Here is a 22,557-nt window from a genome sequence, read left to right on the forward strand (position 1 = left end):
CTGTTTCTCTTCTTATTTCATTGACTAAAACATCCAAAACAATGACAAATAACAGTGCTGATAGCAACCGTCCTTGATTTATTCTTGACTTTAGTGGGAACGCCTCAAGTATCACAAAATTAAGCATATTTTTGGCTACTGGTTGGCCATAGTCTTTATCATGCTGAGAAAGTATATTTTTATTCTTAGTTCTTTCTCTAAGAGTTTTCACCAAGAATGAATATTAAAATTTTAACAAATGCTTTTTTAGCATCTATGAAGATGATCATATTTTTTTCCTTTGACATATTGATGGGACTTATTAATAGATCTCCTAATAATAAACCATAATGTATTTCTAGAATGAAACTTCCTTGATCATGATGCATTGTTCTTTTAATATCCAAAAGATTCAATTTGCCAAGATTTTACTTAGGACTTTTTTTCTCTGCGTTTATAAGTGAGATTAGACTATGGTTTTATTTTTGGTGTTAACTTTTTCAGATATTTATGTCTGTAGAACACTAGGTCAGAGGACAGAACTGAGAAAGTTTTCTTCTTGTTATATGGTTCAGAGAAATTCTTTAAAAACCAAAAGGATCACTGGTCCTGGAGGTTTTACTGATGAGTTTGAAAACTTTCATCACTTCCTTCTTTGCTCTCGGTCTAGACCAGGGGCCAGTAAACGACAGCCTGCAGGTTCCACCTGTTTTTTTTAAATAAAGTTTTATCGGAATACAGTCATGCCCGCTTCTTTACAAATTGTCTATGGCTGCGTTCATGCTACAACGGCAGAGTTGAGTTGTTGCTACAGAACACCCCATAAACCTAAAATATTTACCACCTGGCCCTTTTGGAGAAACTTTCCCAAACCCTAATCTAGACAGGCTCTCTTTCACGTTAGACAATTTGCACATTTCTGTTTTCTTAGACTTTCAAATTTAATACCAAAAATTGATGACAGTTACCATCTGAGTTCTACAAAGCGCCCAGCAACGGGTTGACCTCTACATATATTATGTCACTGAATACACACAATCACTGCATTATTATCCCCATTTTACAGTGGAGGAGACTGAAGCTGAGAGAGAGTAAATAACTTGCCTAAGATCAGACAGGGGTAGTGGAAAAGCTATGATATAAATCCACATACACCTATGCTGAACACTATTATAGTGGTATGTCTTAACCTCATAATTTTTTCTATCTCTGTATTTATGTCCTTTCTCATTCTATTTTGCATATTATGGATATATATTCATTATATGTATTATTTATTCATTTTATATATTTTATTACATATATTCATTTTATACATATGATTAAAGTAGATCTATTTTATTGGCTTTTTGTTTGTCTTGCTTTATCCTGTTTTCTAGGACCAATTCTTAGAGTTATCAGCACAATGCTTTTTATATATTCTAATGCCACATTGCATCAGAATATAAAATGTTATATATTCTAATGCTATATTCTAATTCTACATTCTTACTCCTGCTTTCCTTAGGTTTCTCTTGTGGAGTTTTTTCCCCTACCTCTTTGAGTGGAATGCTTAGTTAATTTATAGTCTTTCTTGGTTGGTTAATATGTTTAAAAGCACCTAGGACTATGAATTGGGGATATTGATTAGACACTGTCTCATAAGTTTTGATCTATAGCTTAACATCAACTATACTAAATAGCCTAAAATGAAATTTTTTGTTTTTTCAACTAAATTTTTTATTTTCAGATAATTCTAGATCTCCATGCAGTTATAAAAAGTAATAAAGAGATCCCATATATCTGTTACTCAGTTTCTCCCAAAAGCAACATCTCTCAAAACTATAGCATGATATCACAACCAGGATATTGACATTGACATAATTAAGATACAGAACATTTCACAACGATCCTTCACGTCGCCCTCTTGTAGTCACACCCACTCCTCTCCGCCCTGCCATCTCCTCACTCCTGGCAATCACTAATCTGTTCTCCATTTCTATAATTTTGACATTTCAAGGGTGTTATGTAATTGTAATCATACAGTAAATAACCTTTGTGGATTGGCTTTTTTCACTTGACATAATTCTCTGGTGATTCATCCAGGTTGTTGAGAATATCAACAGTTTGTTCCTTTTTGCTGCTGACTAGTATTACATAGTGTAAACATACCACAGTTTGTTTAGCCATCCACCTATTGAAGGACATTTGGGTTGTTTCCAGCTTTTGCCTATTATGAATAAAGCTGCTATAAACATTTGCACAGAGGTTTTTGTATGAGGGTAAGTTTTCATTTCTCGGAATAAATACCCAACAGTAAAATTCATGGGGCATATCACAGTTGCATGTTTAGTTTTTTAAGAAACTGCCAAACTATTTTCCAGAATAGCTGTCCCATTTTACACTTCCACCAAAAATATACAAGAGTGATCCGGTTGCTCTGCATCCTCACTAGCATTTGGTGTTGTCGTTAGTTTTCATTTTAGCCATTCTGATAAGTGCGCAGTGGTACCTCATTTTGGGTTTTGTGTGTGTGTGTGTGAGACACTGAGTACCATTTCATGCGCTTATTTGCCATCTGTATCTCCCCTTCAGTGAAACGTCTGTTCATCTCTTTTGCCCATTTAATTGGATTGTCTGTTTAGTTGAGTTTTGAGCGTTCTTTATATATTCTAGGTAATAGTCCTTTGCAGATATGTGGTTTGCAAATATTTAGTCCCAGTCTGTAGTTTTCTTTTTATTTTCTTAACAGGGTCTTTCACAGAGAAATAGTTTTAAATTTTGATGAGGTCCAATGTATCAATCTTTTCTTCTGTAGTTCCTGCTTTTGGTGTCAAAGTCTAACAACAGGCAAAGGCCTGGCCCTAGATTCTAAAGATTTTCTCCTAAGTTTTGTTCTAAAAGTTTTATGTTCTAAATTTAAGTTCACGATCTATTTTGAGTTAATTTTCATATAAGGTGTGAGACTTAGGCCAAGGTTAATTTTTTCACCCCTAGGTGGACAATTGCCCCAGCACTACTTGCTGAAAATTCATTTCCTCCATTAAACTGCTTTTGTGCCTGCGTCAAAAATCAATGGGACATAGTCCTGTGGGTCTGTTTCTCAGCTCCCTGTCCTGTTCCATTGATCTATGTGTCTACCCCTCCACCAACATCACAGTCTTAATTACTGTAGCTGTGTACTAAGACTGATTCCTCCCACTTTATTCTGCTTTTTCAAAACTGTTTTAGCTATTCTAGCTCCTTTGCATTTTCATATAAATTATAGAATAATCTTGTTTATAGTCACAAAGTAATTTTGTTCGGATTTGGAAAGGAACTGCATCAAACCTGTATATCAGTTTGGGGAGAACTGACATCTTTCCTACGTGGAGTCTTCCATGTTCATTGCTAGTATATAGAAATACAATTGATTTTTGTATGTTTATCTTGTATCCTGCAACCTTACCAAACTCACTTATCAGTTGTAGTAGAGTTTTTTGGTAGATTCCTTGAGATATTCTGCATGAACAATCATGTCATCTGCAAATAAGGGCAGTTTTATTTCTTCCTTTCTTATCTGTTTGCCTTTTATTTCCTTTTTTTTTTCTTTATTACAATACTTAGAACTGGCTAGAACATCCAGCACGATGTGGAATACATCCCAGGGTTATTAAGGAAAGCGTTTCATTTTCAAGTCCTTGAGTTTTATAACCTTTGTTATTAACTTCTAGTTTTATCTCATTTTGACAAGAGAAAGTTGATGGTATATTTTCTGATTAAGTCTTCCATATAAAAGACAGTAAATTAAGTAAATTTTCCTTACCCTCACTCCCCTACTACCTACTTTGCAGTCTTTATTAACATAAGCTGGCATTTTAGATTCAAATAGATTATGAAGGTATTTTTATGCCATATTGCCTTTCATTCACAAATATCTTTGACATCTATCTATCTTATCTTATTACTAAGACTTTATTTTTTAGAACAGTTTAAGGTTCACAACAAAATTGAGGGGAAGGTACAGAGATTTCCCATATATCTCTGCCCCTATACATGCATAGCCTCCCTTATTATCAACATCCCCCACCAGAGTGGTACATTTGTTACAACTGATGAACCTTCCGCCATCTATTTTAACATGAGACTTAAAGTGATGATTTGGACTCAACATTATGTTTAATCACTGGAAGTGTTCCTCCTGGTTCCTCCAAACTATAACTTCTTCTTCCATTCTTAAGTTCCTAATATTGGATCTTCTCTCAATCAGATAGAGGATATCTTCAAATAACTCTTTCATTGGTGGTAGATTTCCAGAGCTTTTTTATATCTGAAAACTGTCTTTGTGTTGCCTTCACACATTAATGACAGCTTGACTAAGAATCAAATACGTAGATTATAAAATTTCCCCTCATAACTCTGTAGACACAGCTGCATTGTCTTAAATACTCTATTACTCATTGCAAGTACATATCCAGGCCCTGTATTTGCCAAAAGATAGGTTGAATAGGTTATCCTTGGTCCTGCCTTCTGTCTATTTTGGTGATGGTCAAATCCCCTTCTCAAGCCAAGGCTAGAGAGCAGGATAATGTGCCCAGCACCTGGTGTCTGGCAAGCACTCATCCACTGCAGCTCTGTTGTCCTGAATCAGACTCTCCTCCTTCCTCCACTACCTAGTTCTCTGATCCCAGGATGCACCTAGTTCCTTTGGTCTCTCCTATGCACCTTCCCTATGCAAGCCACACCACTCAAGGTTGGGTTCACCACCAACAGTTAGTTCCCTACACAAACAGTGCACGGGTAAACTGCCTCCCTCCCCTTCCTGACTTCTCTGCATGAATCTAGGAAGATTAGGGGTTGTAAGAAGCCTCTAGTCATTTCAAAAAGTGATTCTTGAGCAGAAGAAGGCTCACTTCTCAGTTGGTACAAACTTGGGTCTCTTAGTCTAGGAACAGGACAGTGGAAGAGAGAGAAATGTCTTCTTACTGTTTCCAATTGGTCTTCATTTCCGGAAGTTATGACTGGAGTGAATGGACCCAATCCAGCCCCATCTGCCATACAGTTCATGGAGATTTCACTGAGATGCCAACAACTGGCTATCTATTTTCAGTGCTGTCGACAGCATTCCTCCTATTCTATGTTATCTTAGGCATATGAGGGCAAAGTTGGAAACGCTGCATTAGGCACTGACAACCAAATGTTATTTTCAACCTATGCCAAGCCTAAGTCTTTACTTGGAATTATAGAGCTCTCGATGGCGGTTGCAGATCCTGTCCTGGATGAACCAGTGTGGTCCTATGTGCTAACCATATGGAAGAGTTTCCACCCAGGGCGTTGCTCTACAGCAAACCCCCTAGAACAATGGTTCTCAAAGTCCAGTGGGCAGAAGCATCACCTGGGGAGCTTACTAAAAATTGATCAGGGTCCACCCCAAAGACTCTGATGGAGTCCAGGGACTGCATTTTTAACAAACACCAGAGGATGCATGTAGGTGGTCCAGGAACAGCCCTGGGAGAACTGCAGCACCAGAAGCATCTCTTCTAAAACCGTCAGGTGTGAACTTTTCAGCTGCCCCATCTGATAGCTCCTCAAAGCCACAAAGGGAAAGAAGCAAATATAATTCTGCACCTACAACAGCTGCTGAAGCAGAACTGCCTGGTGCAGAGCACTGGATAACGTGATACCCTCTCAAAATTTCTCATTGCTAGTTAGACTCCGGAAAATGCCCTTTCACCAAGAAACAGCACTTGTGGGAATTCTACAGATGGATTTCTACATATCTGAAGTGATACATTCACCACATTATTCTTTCTTTTTTTTTTTTTAAGATTGGCACCTGAGCTAACAACTGTTGCCAATTTTCTATTTTTTTTTTCCTCCCCAAATTCCTCCAGTAAATAGCTGTATATTTTAGTTGTGGGTCCTTCTAGTTGTGGCATGTGGGATGCCACCTCAGCATGGCCTGATGAGCGGTGCCATCTCCACGCCCAGGATCCGAACCGGTGAAACCCTGGACCGCTGAAGTGGAGCACATGAATTTAACCACTTGGCCCCAGGGCCGGCCCCATACCACATTATTCTTAATGGCATTGTTTGTAATGGCCCCAAATCGGAAATGATCTAAAGTCCACCACTGGAGGATGGCTTACAAAACTAAGAATCATCCATACAATGGATTTTTAAGTATAAGGAAGCTCTCTTTGTACTGATATAGAAAGATCTTCAAGATGTGGCGTCAGGGGGTGGGTAGAGGGGAACAATTCAAATATGTAAAGATTATCACAGCATAAACCCCTGCCAATCAGCGAGGATACCCAACAAATCAGAACAAATGGTGCCATTACACCACACTGGAGCCTATTAACCAGATATTAGGAGAAAAAAACCCAGATATTAGCAGAAAAAACAAAGTGGAGAATACGGGTTGTAGTGTCCCATCTTTTCCCATGAAAACAACAGGAGTAGAAGAAAAAGCTTCTGGAAGGATACCCAAAGAAAGGGTAGAAAGTGGGTGGATGGAGGACAGAAGTGAATGAGAGACTTTAAAACTTATATTTTCTTGTATTTTCTGAACCATGTGAATATATCACCAAAATATTACATTTTAAAGCATTCTAAACTTTTTTTTAATTTAAGAGACTTTGATAAGGAGGAGGGATTTGTATGCCCAAGGCTGGTGTGATTTAATTTTAATTTTATATTCCTTTTGGGTCCCTGTGGTTTGGTATTCTCCAATGTGCCCCTCAGGAAGCAGTTTGCTGCAGTAACGAAGGCGGGGAGAGCCTGCCCTGCCTGTGCTGATAAGCAGCTACAGTCCAACCCTGATGTTCAGAGGACTGACTGCACCGGGCTTTACAGAGAGTACAGATTTCTCCCCAGTGGCTCTCAGACCTGGCTGCCAAATATAATCATCTGGGGAGCCTTTAATGAATGCTGCTGCTCTGGCCCCACCCCCAGAAATTCTGATTTAATTGATTTGAGTCAGGGCCGGGGCACTGGGACTTTTAAAAGCTCCCCAGGTCAATCTAAAACGCAGCTACTAGTGACAACCTCCTGATTTGGCAGATCTGAGGTGAGGTTCTGAATCCGTACATATAAACATGCCCCCCAAGAGATTCTGTGTTCAGCCAGGTTTGTGACCAGTGGCTCCAGATGTACCAGCCACCCAAAACAAACCCCTCCTCTTCCCCATCTATCACCACCTCAAGCAAGCACTCAAGCATTTGCAAAGGCCGGCTCAGAAAAGAAAAACAACTTTGTTCAAGAAGTCAGAACTCCAGGCGTCGGCAAGGCACAGGCTGGCAGGATTTCCACATCAATTAGTCAAGAGTGGACAATCTGAAGGGACATGAGCAGGAAAAAGAAAAGAGACCGGGCCTGAAGAGTGAGGCAACAGCATGATGGAGATCAAGCCCTCCTACTCGGACTCCATCTCCTGTGACCCGACGGACCAGGGGAACATAGCCCCCGACATCCAGGGAGCCTCCGAGGCTGGGAGTGTGAGGAAGCTGGCTGGAGACCTGGGCGAGCTAGCACTTAGAGGATGGAAGGGCAGGTGCAGGTGGGCACCTCAGACAAGGAGGCAATCAGCCTGAGAACAGCGATGGGACCACCTTGTCTTGAGTTTGACCTTGCCCAAGGAGGCTGGAAGAGAGACCTGCTGTCCCCCCCTGGACAGGGAGCCCTGGGACTGGCCCAGCTGCTTCTTGTCTGAGCCCCGTGTCCCAAGCCAGAGTGAAGGGCACCCCCAGAGGCCACTGTGGCCCCAACCCTGGGAAGGCCGCCCCCCGGCGGCACCCACAGGCTGCATGCTCCCACCACCTCCTCCCCATGCCGGGTACACTTTTCAGACACCGTAACCACAGGATGTTATTGATTCGGCAGACACCAGGACTCAGGGTTGCAGCCTGCCCACCTGGTGAGCAGCCCACCCAAGAATGCTCCTCTCACGGCAGCCTGGCAGGGACCACAGCCTGCTGTGCCCCCTCTTCTGCAACCCAGCCTTCTGGGTCAAGACCTTCTTATCCTTTTTTTTAAAAAAACACTCTAAACTTTTTAAAAACTAAACCCTTTTTCAGCAGAGAGGGAGGGAGCTGACAATCAATTCACTTTTTTTTTGGAAGCTACTGTAAACTAAACTCTGATCATCTAGGCAGCTCCGAGGTCCCCCTGTGGAGTTTCACAGGTCCGTTTTTAGGGAAGAGATTTTGTGCTCAAAACTATCTGATCAACTCTTTGCATTTTCTACCAAGACAGATGACACCCAGGACCCAGGAAATAAATCCTGATGATTTCTCTCAAAAAAAAGAATCAAATACATTTATTCCTGAGAGTGCAGCTCACACTCCTACCACCTGGTTTCTTCCTCCTCCTCTTTCCTCCTCATACACAACCCCAAGGGCCTCAATGGGCAATCACACTGAAATGCTACCAATGCTGTCACCCCACCCTCTAGCACCCCCCGAAACCAACAGACCAAGAGCCAGAAGGCACCCACACAACACATTCCATTTCTACCCTGAAGTAGGTAACGGTCTAAGATGGGTAAAAACTTTATAAATTGAAAACGTTTTATAGAATTTACTATTGCAATAAAGACCAGAGCATCTACTTGAGAGAGCACAATTCCTAAGAATCAAAAAAATAAAGATTATCTTCCTCTTAAAATTACTATTAAAATAGTAATTATTTCCTGAAGAAGGCATTCCTGATGCGATTCCATAAGATTTCTCTGCAGACATACACTGGCCCTTTCCAGCCAACAAAGCCAGGCCTAAAGCTGACAGAGCTTGAATATGTTTGAGGAAGCTCCAGGGAGTAAAATAAGGGGAAGTGAGAGCTTTTAATGTCCTAAAAACTGAAGAAACACTTTTTTCCCCAACGTCTAAAAATCAACACTTCTCTTAAAAATGCCAGACACTTTGGAAGGCAAGACATCCCTAGAGAAAGGCTGTAGCAGAATCTCCTTCACACCCTGCTATGACCACCTAATCTAGTTTCTCTACAGGTGACCTAACCGGAGAAAGAAAAGTATTTACACTGAAACGATAACAAATAGAATCAAGCTAGGTCAGGAAGGAAATCCTCCATTGCCAAAAGGGAAACTTCCATAAAAAGAAAGTTAAATGGAGGGATGGATGGATGGATGGATGGATGGGTGGATGAAGGATAGATGGATGGAAGGGTGGGTAGACGGGTGGGTGGATGATAGATGAATGGATGGATGGTTGGATGGATGACGAATGAATACATGCATGATGAATGGATGGGCGGATGGATGGACATCAGCTCACACAACTCTCAAAGTCAGAGCTCTATAAACCAGGCTATAAAACCAGAGCTGAAGGTCTCCATGTGGAAAAGTGTCAATTTTCTGCTTAAAAAGATTATTTTCCCCAACTGTACATGCTCTTTCACCTTGTTTTCCTCCCAAATCTCCAAATCATAAGGTCAACTGTATCAGTTAAGATGCTTTTGGAGTCAATTAACAGATCGGCTAACTAAATGCAGCTTAAACAAAAGGGGCTTATGAATAATCTCACACACACACACAAAAAAAGTTCAAAGCAGGAGGTTTCTGGGGCTGTAGGAGTGACTCAAGGATGCCAGCACTCTTGCTCGGCGTCACTGCAATTCTAGGCATCTGTTTATGGTCACAAGGTGGTTGCCACAGCTCCAACCATTATTTTCACATTCAACAACCTCCAAGGCAGGAAGAAGGAGTTGAAGTGAAAAAAGAGTTCTCCTTCCTTACGCTGGCCAAAACTGGGTCTTGTGCCCACCTCTAAACCAATCACTGAAAAGGGAAATAGAATAAAACATGGATCACTCATACTTTGTCCCTTGGGCACATTGTCACTAAACAACAAACCTAAAGAACAAAGGAGAAATGGCTGTTGGATGGGCCAATACCATCAGCTACAGCATCTGTTCCCACCTCTAAACCCCCAGATACGCACAAGGCCCCCTCCAATCAGAAATGTACCCTAATACTTCCCATAACGTGCCCTCCAGAGAGAGTCCAACAACCTCATTCCCTTTACAGCCAAGTTTTCCACCTTCAGCTCGTCAGCCTCTTATCCAGGGCACTTAGGATTACAAGGGACAGAATCTCACTAACACTAGCTCAAGCAGAGAAACAAGTGTGTTATAAGGAAACAAAGTGTCTCACAGAAACCAAGGGCAGTAACTGTAGTTCAGCTTCAATGCAGGATTGTCAGGAACCAAGGCAGCCACTTCCCCATCTCTCTGGCCCACACGACCTCTGAGCCTGCTCCACTCTTCTTTGTTTCTGCAGTTAAGCTTTCTCTGCTTCTGGATGCACACTGCACAGACCCTGAGATGGCACAGCCTTCCAGGCCAGTGTTGATGGAGACTAGCTGGCACCTCTCAATGCTAAGTCCAAGTTCCCAGAGAAAGAAGGAGGTGGAGCCATGCCTGGTCCATCAGCAACAGGCAGGAATGCCAGGTCACATAGTTCAAATGTGGGTGCTAGGGACCATCCCTTGGGGCCTGTTTGCCAAAAAGTAGAGAATGCATAGGCCTCAAAGTCACCCTTAAAGGGTCTGTACAATCCCTCTTTGCAGGAACTTTATCCTTCTCCTGGGACATCAGCCTCCGAGACCAGAAGGATGGGAAGGAAAACACAGCAGTCATCCCAGAATGACCACCTGACCTCCGGTCTCTTGGTAGCACAGCTGGAGAGGAGGGAGGAAGCCATACAGGTTGGCACCACATCGTGCCCAGCAGCTTCTCTTTTCCCTCCTCCCTGTTCTGCCTCAGGTTGGCTCCTGCCCACGTCTCTTCTCACACCGTCACACCACCTAACTACACTCATCCTCACATTCAACGCTCCACTCTGGGCTCCTCTTTGCCAAAATGCTTTCCCACACAGGGGTCCCTGTCTTCCAGCTCACTCTCCACGCATACGTCTACCTCAGAAGGGAGCTCGGTCTATTTTAAACTCCTGTAGCTGTCTGCCATCTGTCTCGTCTGGAGGCCTCGTGGTCTGCAGAGGGGAGAATAGAACCGAATTTGGAAACCCAGAAATTGAAGTCTGGTCCTGGCTCCACCATTATCTCCAGAACCTTGGGACAATCATGGCATCCTTCCCATCGCTCATAGAGAAAAGTCCCCCCTGGTTAATTCCTGGGCTGTTGGGAGCATCAAAGGTGATGAAAGATAAAAGGCTTATACAGTGGATGACAGCAGACAGTAAGGTCTTTGAGGGGGTCTTCACTGACCCCAAGGCAGGACACTGTTCAGGAATTAACGGCTTCCTTTACTTCTCTGACCAGACACTCCCTGTGTTCTAGGGGACCAGCCAATGCCAGACCAGGAAGCCTCAAGTCCATTCTTGGGCACTGAGGCTTGGAAATGGTTACCATGGCAATCAGTTCTGCCACTTGCTTCGTGAGTGATCCTGAGCAAGTCATCAACCTCTGTGAGCTTCAGATTCCTTCAAATGTGACTAGGCATCTGTTCACAGTCACAAGATGTGACTCGAATATCATCAAGGTGTGTCTCTATTATTGACACAGTAACAGTGCCTACTACATGATGCTGTTGTGAGAATTAAATGGGCTCAGTGCTAACCAATAACAACAATAATAATACTAAATGTTTTCTGTATATTCGGTACTGGGCTAAGAGTTTTGCATGTATTAATTAATGACAATCCTATGAGGCCCATAATAAAGCCCATAATGAATACTAAATGTTTTCATTTGGAGGCATAACAACAAGTTAGAAGGAAGAAATCCAGAAAGACTGCAAACCAAATTTAATTTCTTTCCTAGAATCTGCAGACAAGTCATTGGAATGCTCTTCAAAAGAGCAACTCCATAAATTCAGGTGGGAAAAAACCATCCACCTTGAGCACCTGCCCATCCACACAAAGTGGAGCTGCCTCAGGGCATTGGAAAGACCAGCCCCATCAATATTCCCCCACACACTTCCTGCCACCCTTCCTCAAGCTGCTATCTTCCCCCAGAGGAAAGCTTCCTACGTCCAGAAGACACCAGCTGGCTGGGACAGAGCTGCCTTCCTGTGTAGGGAGACGTACAAGGAGGTCTGATAGTCACCTGAATCCTTACAAATCCCATCTCGACCACAGCAGATGGTAGATGGAAGCATTACAGATGCAAAATGTTACAGAAGATTTCTAGGGGGGTCCACGGAGGGAGCCACACTTCACAGGACACAGCCTCCTACGACCTCATCGGTTCTCTCCTCCTTCCTACCTCCCTCCCGATGGTCTCAGGAACCCCAAAACCTTCTGTTTCGCAGAAGAGTCAGCCTCTCCTCTCTGAAACTCAGGCACTGGAAGAAAGGGAATTTCACCTTCGCCCGAAGGTTTTATCAAAGTATTTTTCCACATAAAAACAGGTCCCTTCTAAAACAAAACTGGCACAAGTCATTTCTTATCCAAGAAATATTTATTGAGTATCTACTATATGCCAGACACTAGCCTAGGCTCTGAGGCTACAGGAGTGAACAAGTTGTTAAGATGATGCACAGTCGCCTCATTTTTGCAGGTCTGATTATGCATAAGGTATAATTATGTTAACATGTATTAAAGATTTCTGTATTCCAGACACAGCTCAGTGCTTTCTATACATATCTTACTTCATTCCTCACAATCCCTTAGGTAGTATTTCAGTCCTATTTGACAGATGAGAAACTGAGGCTCAGAGAGGCAAAACTGAGGCAGAGTTCAAATTCAACCCCTGGTCTGTCTGGTTCAGATGCTCACACTCTGAGCCAGGATGCTCTGGAGGCCGTTAGTTCCTAATTGCTCAGTAATTCCCCTGTGTCTCCATAACGGACCCCAAACTGCAGCATGGTTCTCAAAACCACCCTACTATTTTCTATCACGATTTGCCACAAATGTCTTTCAGCCACCTCGATTCCTACCAAGGTGAAGGACTAACTTTTCCCAAAAACATCCCTCACACTGTCCGTCCTCTGGGCCACCCCTCACACAGCACCGTCTCACCGATCTGTCCATCCCCGTTCTCCTTCATTCCCAAACTCCACCTCCATCTGACAAAAGATCTCCTTAAACACTAAACATAAAAGTCACCTTCTTAGTTTTGCTTACGATAAAAGAGCAACTACAATATTATTCATATCCAATGCCAGGTCAGAGTACCAAATTAAAATCATGTATTAAGGTTATTATTCCAGGTTTTTTAAAAAAAGTCACCTACTCCAGGAAGCCCTCCCAGTCTCCCTAACAGACGTGTGTTTTCCAGCCTATTTTGCTCACTGCCCTCTTTTTCGACCTCACCCCCAGCCCTTACCACCAACTCTTTTACAGTACAGGCGTTTATAGACATCTTCTCTGCCCCTAATGGCAATAACTTCCTTATACAACACCTGAGCTCCATTCACCTGAGGGTCCCTCACAGAACACATACCACAGAGCCTTGCACAAGCTCTTGCTCAATAAATGTTTGCTGAAATAGCTCTGTAATTTCTTTCATTTCCACACATTTCAACAACATTTGCAAAGCCAGTGTCCTCAGCCTGGGGCCCACTTCTCCTCTCACCAGAGCCTACACAAGCTCTTGGGGAAAGCTCGTTACACTCCATGACTATAAGCACCACTGATAAGCAGCCGAGTCCCCAGTGTCTGTCCCGACCCCAGATCCATGCCCTAAGCCCCAGGTCTGAAGATCCACATGCCAACTGGTCTGTGCCATTTGGACATCAGCTAGGCACCAACAAGGGGAACTCAGGATTCCCTCAAAACATGCCCCTCTTCCCATGGTCCCCATCTCTGTGAACGGCACCACCAACCCACCAGCAACCACAAGCCAGAAGCCTGGGAGCCATCCCTGACTCCTCCCTTTCCCACCCTCCTCCCACACTCCATCAGTCGCCACGATCTCTCGATAACACTCCCTAAGCATCTCTCCAACTCTCCATCCACCTCTCCTCACTGCAATCCAGGCATCCTCACGTCCTGCCTAGATTCCTACAGCCACCTCCCAACCCAAGTCACTTCCCCCAGCCTTGTCACCTGGAAATTCCTTTTTCAACTGCAGCCAGAGTGGTTTCTAAAAGGCAAATCTAATCATATAATGCTTTATTAAAAAACAAACAAAAAAAGACCTCTGTACCCTCGGAATAAAATCCACACTCTTTAATTGGACATCTGAGCCACTGAAGATGGAGTTCTTGCCTTCCTGTCCCAGAACCACATCTCCCACCTTGTAAATATACAAACACAGATGCTCTGCACCAGCCATGCCAAATCGATTTAGGTTCCACAATCCTCCTCTGCTTTCGTATATGCTATACCCTCTGCCTGGAACTCTCGTCCCCTTTGTCCCGCACCCTCCTTTACTCAGTAGAACCTATCATCCTTCAGGCTGGCTCTGATATCATTGAGTCCTGGAGGCCTTGCTGATGCCTTCAGTGAGGTACCCCACCACAGGATCCTGCACTTACAGTGATCACAGTACGTAGGTGCTATGTGCGCACCTGCCTGCTTATGTGTCTGCATTCTTTCCAAGACAACGCTTTCGTAATGGCTGAGACTGTGCCAATTGTATTCACTCTTGGACGCCACCATCTAGCACAGCAAGTATTCAATAAATACTTCAATGGATAAATAAATCAACTAATGTGTATATCAAGGCTTTGGAGAAAACTCTGGATTAAAATAATCTTGCAGGGCAAATTTTGGAAGTCTGGGAGCTGCCTGGCAGACCGAGATCCTTTATTTAAGTTTCGAGAAGTCTTCCCATTTGGAAGAGAGACGGGACAATCTCAGGCAGGGATGCTGGGGTCCAGCATCGCAAGGCTGACAAGACAGTGTCAAGAACAGAGTCCTTAGCACTAGAAAGTGTGGGAATATAAGCTTTCTTTCTAAGGACATACATATTGTGATCAATGAGGGGAGAGTCAAGGCTTGGAAGGGAGTGAGCGTCCATGGCCACAGATACCCAATGAGCATCTCAATGAGCTGAGAGTGCCCCAGCGGGCATGTCCTGCAGAACGAAAAGGGAAAGAATGCCTCTTCACGGGTAGTGATCCACTGAGACGGTCCCAGGGCAAAGGACGGGGATCCCAATGGAAGGTCCTCCAGGCAGAGATTTTACAAGGAGAAATAGCCCCAAAGGGGACAATTTCAAAGCTTTCCCATATTTGGCAGCTTCCATTCCATTCCCCTTTCCCCCATCTCTCAATATCCTTCTAGGAGTTGTTTCCCATTCTTCCTCCACTGAGGGCTCAAGATTTGAGGTAAATTAGAAAATGGTTAACTAACTATACCCAAAACGTACTAACAATCAGACGTTGACCTCAAAGGCCTTATCTGATGGATTGCAAAAGAGTCCAAGGAAATAGCCAACCTCAGTAGCCTGTTCGATGGTTTTACGAGATCCAGAAGGAAGCTACATCGCGTCTACTCGTCAAATGAGCAGATGATGGGCCACCAGGGGCCTGCAGAGCCTTTGGGTTTTAGAATCAGGATCTAGAGATATCACGGTCTATTAGGAAGTAAGAAAACAAAGATGAATCTTAGAGTCTTGTCTTTGGGTCTTGAAAACTTAATTATATGTCACTAGAGGACACAGAAATGGGTTAAGAAGAGGAATGCGGAAATACAGAAGTCGAGTTGCGTGGTGGTCAGTGGTCAAAGCCTCTGCTTCTCCCCTCCTCCCAAGGATACAGCAGTGTGGTATCTGCCCAGCCCTTTGAAGTCGTGTGTGGCCACATGACTTGCTTTGGCCAATCACAGGTGTTTGCCAATGACGAGTGCTTCCAGAGAGAGCTTCAAGGGCTGCTATGAGACTTGCCAAGGTCCTCTTTCCTTCCTCAAGGATTATGGAAGCACGCCTCAAGTTAGAGCATCCGGTGTTCCAGGTCCTTTTTGTGATCACAGTGAGCAACCCTTCCTACCTAGCCAGACCATGCTGAGCATCATTGGGACTAAAAATAACGCCAAGAACTACAGAGATGCCAACATTAGTTCTGTATTAAGAGAAACTCTGGGGGCTGGCCCGGTGGCATAGTGGTTAAGTTCACACATTCCGCTTCCATGGCCCGGGGTTCGCAGTTTGGATCCCAGGCACTAACCTACACACCACTCATCGAGCCATGCTGTGGTGGCATCCCACATACAAAATAGAGGAAGACTGGCACAGATGTTAGCTCAGGGACAATCTTCCTCAAGCTAAAAGAGGAAGATCTTGGGAAAACTGGACATCCATATGTAAAAGAATGAAAATAGACCATTCTTTTACGCCAGTCACAAAAATAAACTCAAAATGGGTCAAAGACTTAAAGGTAAGACCAGAAACCATAAGGCTTCTAGAAGAAAATATAGGCAGTACACTCTCTGATATCAGTCTTAAAAGGATCTTTTCAGACACTATGTCTTCTCAGACAAGGGAAACAATAAAAAGAATAAACAAATGGGACTTCATCAGACTAAAGAGCTTCTAAAAGGCAAGAGAAGACAGGATTGAAACAAAAACACAATGCACCAACTGGGAAAAAGTATTTGTAAATCATATATCCACCAAAGGCTTAATCTCCATAATATATAAAGAACTCACACAACTCAACCACAAAAAATCAAACAACAGTCAAAAAATGGGCAAGGGATATGAACAGACATTTCTCCAAAGAAGAAATACGGATGGCCAATAGGCACATGAAAAGAAGCTCATCATCACTGATCATCAGGGAAATGCAAATCACAACTACACTAAGATATCACTTTCCACCCATTAGAATGGCTAAAATATCTAAAACAAAAAATAACAAATGTTGGAGAGGTTGTGGAGAAAAAGGAACCCTCATACACTGCTGGTGGGAATGCAAACTGGTGCAGCCACTATGGAAAACAGTATGGAGATTTCTCAAAAAATTAAAAATACAAATACCAAATGACCCATCCATCCCACCACTGGGTATTTATCCAAAGAACTTAAAGTCAGCAATTCCAAAAGTCCCATGCACCCCAATGTTCATTGAAGCATTATTTACAATAGCCAAGACATGGAAGCAACCTTAGTGCCCATCAACAGACGACTAGATAAAGAAGTATGGTGTATATATATACAATGGAATACTACTCAGCCATAAAAAAGGATAAAATCGTCTCATTCACAACAATATGGATGGACTTTGAGGGTATTATGTTAAGCAAAATAAGCCAGATAGAGAAAGACGATCTCCGTACGACTCCACTCATATGTGGAAGATAAAGAAACACATGGACAAAGAGAACAGATTAGTGGTTACCAGGGGGAAGGGGGGGCAGGGGGTGGGCACAAAGGGTGAAGTGGTGCACCTATAAAATGACTGACAAATAATAATTTACAACAGAAATTTCACAAGGTTGTAAACTATCATAACCTCAGTAAAAAAAAAAAAAAAAAAAAAAAGAGGAAGATCTTCCTCACCAAAAAAAAGAGAAACTCTCTCATTACTAGAGCAGTCCAAACATAGCACTAGAGAGCAGTACGCTACTAACTGAAGACTGGACCATCACCAGCAATACGCTGTGAAGGGGAGTCAAGCACTAGATGGCACAGTGAGTACTTACTTAACCTTCTTTTAACAACAACCACATATCCTTCTGAAGAACTATCCCTTTTCCACTCTCAGTCCACACGATTCCACCCTGAACTCAAGAGTACACAAGGCTGGCCATCACTGGCCCTGGTGGCCAATTCAGAGGCAGTGAGATACAGGAGAGACAGAGGTACTGCTCCATGCATAGACTTGAACCTAGTGGAAACATGGGTAGAGCTTCCACTCCCACCTGGCCACAGTGAGGGGAGGCTCTTCTATCTGAGAATGGAGCCAATAGAGAAGCAGAAATGGAGTGAGAGAAACCACATCCTGGTAACATAAAGAGCCCCTGGATCAAACTATCCCTCAAGGCAGATACCCTTGGACTTTTCAGTTATATGAAGCAATGACTTCCCTTTTGCATTAAACTAGTCTGAGTTTTCTGTCCCCTGTAACCAAGACTCCTGCCTCATATGAAGGGTAGTTGGAATAAATGAATGTTAATGTAATAATAATGGAATAATGAATGTTAAGGTTCCATCCCACTCAGCGATTTTGATTCAAATGTCAGTATTAGCTAGCTTCCTTCAGCATTAAAAGGTGTAGGTAGCTACGAGCAGAAAAAGAAAAAAATATTATTCTAAAGAGCAGGCAGATCCTATAAGATTAGTCAAGTTTGTACAAAGCTAAACTGTGTCTGCCAACACTGGCTATCTGACATAAATGGCTGCCCTCCAGATGTTAGCCACTGGGGGTAGCTCATGCAGACACTAGCCACTATCCCAGCTGCGCAGCCATAACTGTAAGTCAAATACACCTCCTGACCCTTCAATAAGGTGCAGCACTGGGTTACGACAGCAGGAGCTGGCGGGACTAACATCCTGGGAGAAGGACGGTTTGCTGTTTTTCTTTTGGAGGATGTGTTTTCAAAGCAAACGTGTCATTTAGAGAAGATGCCACTGAAGTTTGTGCAGAGACCGTGCTGTAATGACCACTACGGTCAGTGTACATCCTCCAACAGTGACTCGTTCAAGTCATGTGCTCTCACCACACGAAGACTTAAGTAGTTCTGCTAAATAAAGCTCGCATATAGCCTAAAAAATTCAAACGGGGAACAGATAAGGTCACAGAGTGCCAGTCTGCAGACGTCTTTTATACAGTCCATATCGTGTCTTAAAAAAAAAAACATGAAATTTCACATAAAATCCAGATTCCCAGCTTCTCTTGAAAAATTAGAAGAGGTGGCAACCCTGAGCTCACATTCCATCAGAGCAGAAATTCCTATTAGGTGCCCCTTGTAACAGGGCGCCACTCTCCAGCCCAACACGGGCCCCACCACCTCCACCGTTTTACACCCAACCCACTTCCCTCGTTCAGGTCCCCTGCCCAGCTCCTGTAGGATTTGAGTTTGCAAACCTTCTACATTTACATATGTGGCCACAGATAAATATTAATACGTCCATTTTAATCAGTCATTGCCTTTTTTGAACACGGAATTTCAATGTTTTTGTGATCTTACAATAGTGTTCCATGCACCATGACACCAAACATCTCAGTCGGTAATTAACCATGAACTCTTGCGCCTCAGGGCCTTTGCTCACGCTGTCCCCCTGCCTGCCCTGCCATTTCCCTAAGCCTTGCTGTTGGAACCCAACTGAGCCTGTGAGATTCAACTCAAATGGCTTCTACTTGTGAAGCTTGCCTTGATGCCAGCCCAGGAACAATGGTTCCGAATTAATGGTTCATTTCCTAGCATTCTGGTACGATGAGGGCATATCACATCCCAGCCCTTAGTTCTTCCCATTTTGCATTACAGTTCTGCATGGACCAGTCTGTCTCATCAAGAAACCGATGGCATCCCAAAGACAACAACTAAGTCCCCAGTACCTTTACAATAACTTAAGCACTCAATAGGTACCAGCGTTTTACCTGCCTTTTCTCACTTACACCCCACCACAACCCCTATGAGGTGGGTCCTATTAATGTCCCTGCTTGAAAGATGAGGAAAACGAGGCCTACAGTGACTCAAAGTCCAAGAGAGGTTTTCTTAACCACCTGCTACCTGGGCACGCTGCCTCCAGTACCCTGGACTTAGAAGGCAACAGAATCCGTTGGGGGAATAGAACTCTTCCACCAATTTCTGCAGCATCTTGAAGGACTGCCTTTCTCCTCTTCCATCCCCCTTCCCCAGGCTCTGCCCTGAGCCCTCAGGGGCCTGCAATGGGCCTTCTCGCCCCCTCCTCCCCCCAAGAGCCTGCAGAGAACCACCCCTTGCTCCCACCTGCCCGCCACCCGACAGTGGAGCTGGTTAACCTGCCTTCATCGCACAAGCCTCTCCAGCAGCTCTGCTTCCCCCTGAAATTACATTAAATTGTTCCATTAGTGTCAAAAAAAGGGGAAGATGCATGATACTTTTATGAATTTCCTTTTTTAAAGAAAGTTATCTTCAGAATTGTGCTCGTGCGAACTGCTTCCAGAAAGTTGGGGGTTATTTGGGGGCAGAATTTATTTGCAGAAAACCACAAAATTGGTCTAAACGCCAGAGTTTATTCCAGTTGGCTTGCCTGAATCAATACAGATGGGATAATGCAAAGTCATGGAAGACGACTTGAATAGACATTTCACCAAAGATGATATACAAATGGCCAATAAGCACATGAAAAGATGCTCAATATCTCTCATAAGGAGGGAAATGTGAATCAAAACCGCAACGTTACCTCACACCCATTAAGATGGCTACTATCAAAAAAATAGAAAATAAGTGCTGGTGAGGATGTGGAGAGATGGGAAGCCTTATAGACTGCTGGTGAGAATGCAAAATGGTGCAGCCACTATGGAAAACAGTATGGAGATTCCTCAGGAAATTAAAAATAGAAATACCATATGATCCAGCAATTCTGCTTCTAGGTATACATGCAAAAGAATTAAAAGCAGGGTCTTTCATTGTTTTTTTTAATTTTTACTGAGATTATGATAGTTTACAACCTTGTGAAATTTCAGTTGTACATTACGGTTTGTCAGTCGTGTTGCAGGTGCATCTCTTCACCCTTTGTGCCCACCCCCCACCCCCCCTTTCCCCTGGTAGCCACTCATCTGTTCTCTTTGTCTACATGTTTAACTTCCACATATGAGTGGAGTCATACTGAGATTGTCTTTCTCTATCTGGCTTATTTCACTTAACATAATACCCTCAGGTCCATCCATGTTGTTGTGAATGGGACGATTTTATCTTTTTTTATGGCTGAGTAGTATTCCATTGCATATATACCATATCTTCTTTATCCAATCATCAGTTGATGAGCACTTAGGTTGCTTCCATGTCTTGGCTATTGTAAATAATGCTGCGATGAACATAGGGGTGCATGGGACTCTTGGAATTGCTGATTTCAAGTTCTTTGGATAGATACCCAGTAGTGGGATGGCTGGGTCATTTGGTATTTGTATTTTTAATTTTTTGAGAAATCTCCATATTGTTTTCCATAGTGGCTGCATCAGTTTGCATTCCCACCAGCAGTGAAAAGCAGGATCTTGAACAGACATTTGTCCACCCATGTTCACAGCAGCATTATTCACAACAGCCAAAAGGTTTCAGAAGCAACCCAAGTGTTCATTGACAGATGAACAGATAAATTAAATGTGGTGTATACATACAACAGAATATTATGTAATCTCAGAAAGGAAATTCTGACACATGCTACGACATGGATGAAGCTTGAAGGCATTATGCTAACTGAAATAAGCTAGTCACAAAAAAACAAATACTTATATGAGGGACCTCGTGTCGTCAAAATCACAGAGACAGAAAGCAGAACAGTGGTTGCCAGTGGAGAATGGAGAATAGTTTTTTAATGGGCAGAGAGTTTCAGTTTTGCAAGATGAAAAGGGTTGTGGAGACAGGTTGCACAACAATGTCAAAGTACTTAACACTGCTGAACTGTGCGCTTAGAAACAGTCACGACGGTAAATTTTATGCCAAGTGTATTTTACCACAATTTTTAAAAATCATGGAACTCAGTAAGTATCCTTTCTTTATCATAAAATGGTACAACCCAAAAAGGATCTCAGGAGAGCCTCACCAATGCCCTGGGGTGTAGAGAGGTTTGGGTTGGAGTTGAGGGAGGGTTGGAGACAAGTTGCTGGGAGCAAAGTGCTATTCCCAGTGAGCCTCTGTCCCCAAAACCGAAGACTATGAGGGTCAGAAATCTCACGGGAGACCCTGCAGTCCCACACACCACACACAGAGGAGGAGGGATGCTGAGCGGAGCAGCGGCACAGCTGGAGAAGGGCCGGCTGCTCCAGTGGTTTTGAGCTGGGAGGGCAGAGAGGGAGGGAGGGCTCACGGAGACTGAAGAAGGAAAGCATGAAGCTAAGGCTGCCCCCTCCATCTGAGCTCCCCGGTCCCCTTCCACTTCTGGGTATCCATGCTGCCAAAGCCAATTCCTAGAAATCTAAACTTCTCCTTCTCCTTTAGTCAGAGACTAAAAAACGGTGACAGTGCCCAAACTCTGGCAAAATGCATCTCAACGGTCAATACTGGACAGAGACCATCTCTGCAGGAAATAGGAAAGAGGAAAAGTCCTGTGTGCATTCATTCACTCAAAAGTGCTCACTATCTCCAGCTACAAATCAGACACAATCCCTGTCTGATGGAGAAAACAGATTTCTGGCTGGTAAAAATTAATAATTATAAAACTGCAGTGTATAGTAAGTGCTAAGAAGGAAACAAATTTGTCACAAGGAGGAAGACTAAGGGGAGTCATTCTGTGACAGGTCTGCTAGTCGCACACCCAATGTCCATCCCCACTTCCCTTCTTACCAACAGAACCTTGATGTTGTTCAATGTTCCCAGATGAAAATATTCTAACTCCTAGCCTCACTTTCAGTCCCAACTAATAAGATATAGACAGATTCCCAGAGAAGAGTATCTCTATCCCTTCTCAAGTAAAAAAGACAAAATCTTGTAAGGAAAAGGGTTTTGGCCATTTCATATTCTTCATGCCTGGAATGTAGATTAAATGCTTGGAGGTTCTGCAGCCATTCTGTGACCATGCTAAGGCCATCCTATGACCAAACTACCTGCCAAGG

At 43.3% G+C, this 22,557-nt stretch overlaps 1 protein-coding gene and 1 pseudogene across 2 annotated transcripts in view; one reads left to right on the top strand and one right to left on the bottom strand.

Moving 5' to 3' along the window:
* The window catches only part of PRKCB (protein kinase C beta), a 304,393-nt gene that overhangs the window by 214,621 nt on the left and 67,215 nt on the right, over positions 1 to 22,557 (bottom strand). The window lies entirely within an intron of this gene.
* LOC139074898 (cAMP-dependent protein kinase inhibitor gamma pseudogene) lies at positions 7,335 to 7,560 on the top strand (annotated as a pseudogene).

Source organism: Equus przewalskii, chromosome 12 (genome assembly GCF_037783145.1).
Source record: "Equus przewalskii isolate Varuska chromosome 12, EquPr2, whole genome shotgun sequence".
Lineage (NCBI taxonomy): Eukaryota > Metazoa > Chordata > Mammalia > Perissodactyla > Equidae > Equus > Equus przewalskii.